The sequence below is a fragment of the Petromyzon marinus genome, unplaced genomic scaffold (assembly GCF_048934315.1).
Source record: "Petromyzon marinus isolate PM22_M1 ecotype Great Lakes invasive population unplaced genomic scaffold, UKy_Petmar_22M1.pri1.0 PM_G_Scaffold_36, whole genome shotgun sequence".
Classification (NCBI taxonomy): Eukaryota; Metazoa; Chordata; class Hyperoartia; order Petromyzontiformes; family Petromyzontidae; genus Petromyzon; species Petromyzon marinus.
The window spans coordinates 114,831-124,914 of NW_027422939.1; positions in this window are offsets into that span (position 1 = coordinate 114,831).

Consider the following 10,084-nt stretch of genomic DNA (forward strand, 5'->3'; position numbering starts at 1 on the left):
CCCAGCCAGCCCCACCCCCCACGCAGCCCCTCCCCACCCAGCCCCTCCCCACCCTCCCCTCCCCACCCAGCCCCTCCCCACCAGCCCCTCCCCACCCTCCCCTCCCCACCCAGCCCCACCCCTCCCATGTTTGGATGCACGACAGACTGACACAATAATAATCTCCTGTGGGCTGGTGGTGTAGTAACCAGGAGGTTCCTACACAGTATCATCACCTAGCCGATTTGTCAACATCATGTTTACACAGGGGAGACGGTAAGCGAACACGTTCCAATCGTGCATGCGGTTTTGTTTGGCTTCAACTGTCTTCTTTCAACAAGACCTCTGCTGCTACACATTTACCTTGTGAGCCCCACTATTTCCAGATTTGAAGCTTTCGTGACTGCAAGGATTCACCACACTCTGTGTTTTTTTTCAGCAAAGTAATGACGTAGTTAAAAAACAAATAAATGATAAAACAACTAAATTAAATCACGACGTTTCGGAGGCAACACCAAGCTCCCTTCTTCAGGTGGAAACCGTCACAGCTGTATCAAGCAATTTTACCGTGACGATTTCCACCTGAATTTCTGTATGAAGTTGAGGCAGAAATTTTACCGTGATGGTTTCCACCTGAATTTCTGTATCAAGTTGATGCAGCAATTTTACCGTGACGGTTTCCACCTAAATTTCTGTATCGAGTTGATGCAGCAATGTTGCCGTGACGATTTCCACCTGAATTTCTGTATCGAGTTGATGCAGCAATTTTGCCGTGACCTGTGTCCACCTGAATTTCTGTATCAAGTTGATGCGGCAATGTTGCCGTGACGGTTTCCACCTGAATTTATGTATCGAGTTGATGCAGCAATTTTGCCGTGACGGTTTCCCCATGAAGACGGAAGCTTGGTGTTGCCCCCGAAACGTCGTGATTTAATGTAGTTGTTTTATTTATTTTATTTTACCTACGTCGTGACTTTACCGAAGAAACACAAAGAGTCTATGAGCCCCACGATGTGTGTCGTCAGTCAAAGCACCGTTTGTAATATGATGACAAGGTGAAATATTTAATTGGCGACTTATTTTTGAGGACATCAACACAGAATGTATCATCATTGTTACGCTTAATGAAGGGTTGAAGTCGTGGAATGTTAAAGTGCCTAACCCAGTAATGTTTCCGGGGTTTAATGTCCTCGCGAAGCAATAGTGAATTATGTTTAAGAGATTTGGCCGGGATGAATTGTTCATCGACCAAACGAAATTATTTTTTTTATTATTGTGAAGAGAGACATTTTGCAATTTTGGGGTGCCATCAGAATCTTTATTTAGACTGGAGAAATCTGATGAACTGTGAAGCTCATTTTCACAGATGACCAGTAAAAGGGATGAAATATTTTACATTATGAGACCTCCTTTGCCAGTAACAAGATATAGTAATAGGTTTTACCCTTTTAACTGGCACAAAAAACTGAAACCTTTATTCAAGGCATCTTGTTTGCAATAACCACAACAAACAAAAAGACAACTCTGATATTATTATCAGAGTTGTCTTTTTGTTTGCATTTTGACTGCTTGTGTTGTGGTTATTGCAAACATGATGCCTTGAATAAAGGTGTCAGTTTTTTGTGCCAGTTAAAAGGGTAAAACCTATTACTATATGGATGAAATCTTGTCTTGTTGTGATAGATTACACAGAAATGTGCCGCACTATGGCATCGTACCGTGCAATGTGTTGTGATGGGAGTTGCATGCTGTCAGTTGTGTTCTTGTTAGTCAGGTGGCATCACAATCCAACAGTCATCGAATCAGTGAGCAAGTTGGTCCAGTGAGCATGTACATAGTGTGTATATGTATATATTTGATTGTGAGTGAGTGTATGTGAGTACTTATGTGTATGTGTGTGTGCGTGCATGCATGTGACGAACATGTTTTATATTAACAGCCAGCTGCTGTTTGAACCTTAAAGAATTCACTTGACCGGTTATGGGTAAGTCAAATGTGCTGATGCTAATGAATGGCATTCACATGTATGGAAATGTTGTTTTGTGTTTCTCAGCCTCCGCTCAAAGTTCTGGGCGCTTACCGTTAAAGGATGAAAATGAAGAAGGTAAATATTGTAAAATGCACGGCTTCATTGGAATAGATGGCTCTGTATAAGCAGTATGGAGGCCAGAAGTAATTTTAATCCAATAAACTGTTTCTTTAAATGGTTGTTCATTTAGATATCTTGTGATCAAAATTGTAATCGTGTTCCGACAATTGGCTAATTATTACGCTACTTTGATAAAATATGTAATTTATTAAGAGTTTTTTTAGGGCATGTTAATTCAGATATAAAATTGACTTTCATACTGCAGAATAATGCTTACAAGGTAAAACAACTGCATAACCTTGCAGCAGGGGCACCATTTCCTTTGAAAGTGTGTGGATTAATTGAAGGATCTTTTGAAAGTCCTTTAACCTTCCCGGTCCTCATTTTTCCACGAAAATGTTGACAGGCTGTGGAGCAAACAGCCTGCCAAAATACCAACAAAAAAAAACATTCGAATTAGTGATTTACATATTGTTAATTTACATATGTTCCATGCAATTTCAGACTAACTTTATTCCAGCTGGCAAAGCCAATTGAGCTCAGCGGCTCTTTAACAAGGACAACCAATTGGATTTTTTTAAAATCTTTTATTTGGCTGGCACATATAACTGGCTGTCAAACATCTCTTGTGGAATCTCATAAGATATATCATCTTACACAACTGCTCATACATATGTTGAACACGTACGTATGTTATGTTTTCAACCTGTGTTTGAGCTGTGAATCTTTGTTTAAAGGGCAGTTGTGGTGCTTGTAACGTAACATATTCAACTCGTTTAAAGTGGTAGTGTGAGTGTACGTTATAGATTTCGGAATGAAAGCTCTTGGATACTCCACCAAGTGCTCTATTTTTTATTTCATTGGCTACCTATGTTCTAAACGACACCATTACCTTATTGTTTGGTTGTTGATGATGTTTTGTAAAACTGGAATTTGGATTTCCAATGGACAAACAGGTCAAGCATTGTATGTTTGACATTAACGTGACGTTCTGTTTGAATCCAAACAATATTTAACGTATGTATGTAGAAATTATTTCACACCGTACGTAGCCAGACGTGATTGACATTAACGTGACGTTCTGTTTGAATCCAAACAATATTTAATGTATGTATGTTGCAATTATTTCACACTGTACGTAGCCAGACGTGATTGACATTAACGTGACGTTCTGTTTGAATCCAAACAATATTTAATCTATGTATGTTGAAATTATTTCACACCGTACGTAGCCATACGTGATTGACATTAACGTGACGTTCTGTTTGAATCCAAACAATATTTAATGTATGTATGTTGCAATTATTTCGCACCGTACGTAGCCAGACGTGATAATGTGAGGTGCTAATCAATTGCGCTTTTGATGGAAGCATTATTGATTTAAAATACACGTAAATTCTGAAAGCTTGCACAAATTTAAATTTCAAATGCGCATACAAGTTGATGTTTATTATGTCAAAAAAACTCACAAGCAATTTCTTCTGCCAATGTTGGACTCGTACTTTTGCTTACCGTTCGTGTAAGTTGACTCTTTTCATGCACAATTTGTACATTTCAGCAAGTCTGTTCTCCATAGTTCATTTAGTTCCATAGTTTAATTTATGTGGTATAGCCCTGTGAGCCATCCGGCTCTTGAATCGGGTGCAACCGCAACAAACAAAAACATGAACAAGAAAACATCTTAAAGTGACTTTGTGTGTGACTTTGCAAACAGAAAATCCAGGAAAAAAACATCAAAATATTCCTGAAATAGCACCGTACACCACCAACGCTGTGTGCAAAAATCCCAGTGGGATGCAAGTCAAACAACAACAACAACCACAAGACAACTTAGATTAAGGCCATCAGTCTAACTCCGTACTACAATAAACAAAAACATGGCCAAAACAAAAAAAAACTTTTCGAAATCACCAAAATAAAAGCCATAAATGCAATGTAACGGTGACCAGATGTCATCATTGGCCACGGTGTTTATTCTGGTTGTTGTACAGCACACTTGGCCAAAAGCTCTTTTTGTTGAACAAAAACTTCACACGAAACCCCCAGAGCAGATGCCCTGAGATCACGATGGGAACGCCTTTTATGCCTCCTCATTCATGGAGCCCCACGGCCTCGCAGTATAAATACTGCCTCGCTATAGAAATAGGTTTTACCCTTTTAACGGGCACAAAAAACTGACACCTTTATTCAAGGCATCATGTTTACAATAACCACAACACAAGCAGTCAAAATGCAAACAAAAAGACAACTCTGATAATAATATTGGCACTGTCCTTGAATTTGATTGGTCCACACCTGAGACGGCTTTTCTTAGAGCCTAGTCTCCACTGGTGTTGGACCAGAAGACGCCAAAAGGCGTACAATACCAGTGGAGACTAGGCTCTAAAGAAAGCCGTCTCGGGTGTGGACCAATCAACTTCAAGGACAGTGCCAATATTATTTTCAGAGTTGTCTTTTTTGTTTGCATTTTGACTGCTTGTGTTGTGGTTATTGCAGACACGATGCCTTGAATACAGGTGTCAGTTTTTTGTGCCAGTTAAAAGGGTAAAACCTATTGCTATATCTTGTTCCTGGCAAAGGAGGTCTCATAGTGTAAACGCTGCCCCGCTGTTTGCCTTTATTCGAAGCAACCCGCGCACTGATGACACGTTCACGTCGGAGAAAATCCGTTGGTTTGCAAATTGCTTGCTCGTGGAGATGCCGAACAGCACGGCGAAAGAGTGCCATTCGTCCGCGTTCAAAAATTACTCTACGCTTTGCGTTTTGTGGATTTTAATAAGACATCTTTGTGGTGTTGAAGATGTAAATGAAAAGAACCCGATTTTTTTTTCACCCCCCAAGTGCTCTTACACAGCGTGATAGTTTGCGCGAACTTTAACGATTTTGTCAGAGAAAATGGATTCACGTCACTCGTTGAAAAAAATAAAAAAACATTAAATTTAGATTTAAAGCTTTCGTGACTGCAGTAATTCATATTCTTAGTTCTTTTGGTAAAGTCAAGTTGAAGTGAAACAATAAAATGATAAAATATATATAAAACAATAAAAACAATTCTCACGACGTTTCGACCATAACACAAACGGTCGTCATCAGGTGTGTCGGTTTGCATAAATTTATTTATTTTTAAACGGTGTATTTATAAAAACATTTTTTTATTTTTTATATATATATTATTATTTTATTGTTTCCCTTCAACGTGACTTTACCGAAAGAACCAAGAATATAAAAAACATTGCTCAACGTTCTGAAGTACGTCACGGTGTTCATATCCGCAATGTTTAACGGACCTCGTTCATCTACGTCGTTGGACGTTGATTACCGCCGCAGAAACATCTTTGAACGAGGGTGCTGGAATGGGCGGCGATCCCGATGTCACAAGGCAACAGCCCGAAGCGTCGTCGCCCCGTACGCTCGAACAAGGACCCACCGCCAAGTCTGAGACGCAGAAGACTTTCTGCGTCACATCTCAACAAGCTGGGTAAGGCGTCGCAACCCATTCCTCTTCGGGCAGATTTGCTCTTTTTTTACACGCGACACACTCCTTTCATTTTAATTTAGATGCGTTGAAAACGCTGCCACGTCACGCGTCCTGTCACGCTAAAAGAACACGTTCCCCACGTCGGTCTGTGCCGTCTGTTAATGTCGGCGCAGGGCCGTAGCTGATAACGCGGTGCAAGGAGGCCCGTCAGACCTGGCGCAGGCTGACGCCGGTGCCGCAGCAACGGCTGAATTGGACGAGTTAATTGATGAACTTGAAATGGGGCTGACGACGGGTGAGCGCTTTCACACACAAAACGGTTAGTCGCGGAAATAAGAATAACGTAGCACAATACTTAACAATTTCGATTTAAAGCTTTCGTGACTGCAAGGATTCATCTTCTTTGGGTCTTTCGGTAAAGTCACCACGTAGAATGAGAATAAAATAATAAAATGATAAAATAAAATAACACAATAAAATATCTCACGACGTTTCGGCCACAACACAAGTGGCCTTCTTCAGGTGAAAGGAACAGACCTGTTCAGGTGAAAGGAACAAAACAAACCTGTTCCTTTCACCTGAAGAAGGCCACTTGTGTTGTGGCCGAAACGTCGTGAGAATTTTTTGTGTTATTTTATTTTATTATTTTATTCTCATTCTACATGGTGACTTTACCGAAAGAGCCAAAGAAGACTACTTAACGTGTGATAAAATTCAGTGTTGTTTCATAAAGCGTGCAATGAGCGAAAAGCAAATGAGTGATAATATCACCATTAAAAAAAAATACGTGGAATAATTGGGGTGTGGCATTTGTGATTTAAACATTATGTAAAAAATATGCTTTTGTCTTGTTTGCAGATGATGACTCGAGGTCTAAGAGTGGTCCCCGCAACGTGGAAACTGTAAAAATAAATAAAACAGAGGCTGACGTTGATTCTACTGTAGAGCCGGTTAAAAAGCCAGAATCAGCCTTTCCAGATTCAACAGTGATGAAAGCCACTGCGGACAGCAGCTCCGATAAAACTGATAAAGTCGACGTGAACGATGAGACAAATGCCAATGTGGCAACAGATGTCAACAGAGGACCTTCAGAAAAACCTTTGCAGTTTCTCAAAGCTCGCGATGATGTGCAAAGAATGGAAGCAGCCGATGGAAACGAGGCTGGAAACGCGCCGCAGGTTTCTGCCGAGCCACCCGTTACTCAGACAAAGAATGGTAATGAAGCGAAAGTCGACTTCCTTGCCAAGGTTCGGGAATCTGCCTTGGCCCAGCAACTTGACCGTAAATCCAAACCTGCCCTTTGTGGGTCTTTTACTGGGGCCACCGCAGAAGCGTCTGGTTGTGTCGTGGGTGAACAAGACCCCGGACGTAAAAGGTTACCCGTGGCTTTCCCTGACACGTCCACCAAACCCAATAGTGAGTTAAGCAGGGCAGGAAGGCGTGGTGGAGGAAGTCTAAAGTGCCTGGATAAAATGCCCGTTAAAAACGAAACCTGTCTAAATGCGCACGTGGAGAAAATCCCCGTAGTGCATGCCAAATCTGTGGACAAGCAAGTAAAGAGTATACCTGTGGAGCGACAGGATGCATCATCCGAACAGCATACGGAACAACTGGTAACACGCCAACACAAGACGCACGTGGAAGAGTCTGTATTGATCCAGCCAGTGGAAATCCGTCAAGAAATTGCCGGCGCTAGAGAAGAAATAGTTGAGCCAGACAAAGTTTGCAAGGTTATTGCAGAAGCAAGGCTAACTAAAAGTGAAAAAGTATCCGAAATAAATGAAACTTCACAGCCAGTAATGGACCAGTCAAATGAGCCTGGGGCTTCGATGCAAAACAGAATTTTTCACAAGACTCGATCAATTTCAAAAGAGCGACGTGCACCTGAAGTTGAATGTCAAAATCATTCTGCTGAAACATCTCCAGTTTTTCCTGTCTGTAAGCAGCCTTCAGATCGGTGGAGGTCCACAAATGAAATCACCAGAGATTACCTTCCTAAAGTGGGATTGACCACTTACAGAATTGTTCCTTCCAAGCCAGTCATAAGACCAAAACCTGGAACAGCTGATGTCCCATTCCTTCTACCAGCTTATAAAACAGAACCCGGCAAGACTGAAAATGCTACTGCAACCAATGCTACAAAAGAAATCAAAGAAACGTTGAAATACTACTCAACAGCGAAGATCGGTGACATTACAACCAATCCACAACAGCATACAGCACATCAGTCACCGGTGATTCCTCTACCATTAATTCCCCCACCAGTGATTCCTCCACCATTGATTCCCCCACCAGTGATTCCTCCACCATTAATTGCCCCACCAGTGATTCCTCCACCATTAATTCCCCCACCAGTGATTCCTCCACCATTGATTCCCCCACCAGTGATTCCTCCACAATTAAGTCCTCCACCAGTGATTCCTCCACCATTAATTCCCCCACCAGTGATTCCTCCACCAATGATTCCTCATTTATCAGGGCTCTCAATTGTGGCTCGCCCATTCCAGAGGTCCCATTCCCTCCAGTGTACTACGGAGGCAATATCTCAGCAACACTCTGCCACCGAGCCACTTGCCAGCACTGCCACATCTCCACCACCACTACCACCACCACCATCGAGCTCAAAGCAAGATGCATTTTTCCGTCCCGGCAGGAGGGCCTCCAGCATCTACGTGGCATCTGCCATTGCCAAGAGAACAGCCTACAAGGCCATTGATGCTCCGAATGAAACTTACAGTGGCACAACCACAACAAATACAACACCTGTACATGCTTTGCCACCAATTCAGGTAAATTGGGAACAGGATGAGCTCACGATTCCACCACCACCACAGTTTTCTACGGAAGAAAATGCCAACATTCCAAATGCTCCAGGTGACCCGGGGAAGGTGATTATTATAACCGAGGCACCACGAGTCCATCAATGGAAGCCAAAACTATTCAGACCAGTCAGTTTCCCAAGCGTCATGTTCAAAAATGACAAACCATCTAGCGTGAGTGTAGCGTCGAGTCATTCAGAGTCTAAGAACGCCGTTTTTCCTGTCAAGTCACCACCTCCGGTGAGTCCTAAACCAAGTAGTGGAAACCCTTTTAATGTAAAATCAGCCACTAACTCATCTCAAATTCAGTCCGTTCTCAGTTCTCCAAAATCCACCGACGCAAGTCCTTTCCATCAGCCTCCCACAGTTTTAAATACCACTGGAACTGCACTGGAAAGTTTCAGTCTTATTCACGGGCAGAGGAAACCATCAGGTGAAGACAGCGGTCCGTTTGGACCGATGCTGAAGTTAAAACCTGTGGTGCAAACACCAATTGTGAAGGATAACAATGCACATGGTTCCCTAATGGAAGCGCTTCAGTCTACAGACAACGTGGGCACATTGAGAAAGGTCAGCCTGCTTCGTCTACATCGTCACATTTAAAATATTGTAATAAATATGGAAAATGTTGTGTTTAGCCTAAATTAAATGTGATTCGTTTATTTAAAAAAAAAGTATTTGTAGAACCTGCATTGTTAACCATGATTGCACATGTATAATTAAAGTTATCTTAAACATTTTGATTTAAAGCTTTCGTGACTGCAGTAATTCATATTCTTAGCTCTTTCGGTAAAGTCACGTTGAAGGGAAACAATAAAATAATAAAATATATATAAAACAATAAAAATTCTCACGACGTTTCGACCATAACACAAACGGTCGTGTTATGGTCGAAACGTCGTGAGAATTTTTATTGTTTTATATATATTTTTTATTATTTTATTGTTTCCCTTCAACGTGACTTTACCGAAAGAGCTAACAATATTATATTAAACATTTACCTTGCTAACGTGAAACGTTGTACAACATTTCCGTAAATGTTCTGGTCGCTGTTCCGTTATATTCTAGGTTTCGGGTGAACATCTGCAGGCAATGCTGGCAGCTGTAGACAGTGAGGCAGAGAGAGATGCTCGCATTTCTGCCGCTGTTCCATCAGGCGCAGGAGGGAAACGACTGAGAAAAGTAAGTGGGAATGCAAGTGACAGCTGTGTATTTAATTTTGATTTAAAGCTTTCGTGACTGCAGGGATTCACATTCGTGGTTCTTTCGGTAAAGTCACCACCACGTAGAAGGGAAACAATGAATAATAACAATAAAATTCTCACGACGTTTCGACTGCAACACAAGCAATCATCATCAGGTGTGGTTTTCACGTCGTGAGAATTTTATTGTTTTGTTTTTTATTATTTTATTGTTTCCCTTCTACGTGACTCGGCCTCAAATGAGTACCCGGTGCGGTGTGTAAACATTAGCACGTGCTAACATCACTTGCTCCAAGAGTCAGTGACAGCTGTACAGGGTGGGGGAGGGTGGGGATATTTGTGTCTCGTGTGTGTGTGTGTCTCGTCTTTGTGTCTTTGATTTCCCATGCAGTGTATAAACAAAGCAAGTGCCATCCGTTCATTTGCTTTGGCCAAAGTGATTTTTTTAATTAAAAGTTTCTGTACGATAGGGATGTATGTGCCCGCGTGGGACACTTACCTTCAAAAATCTCAGATC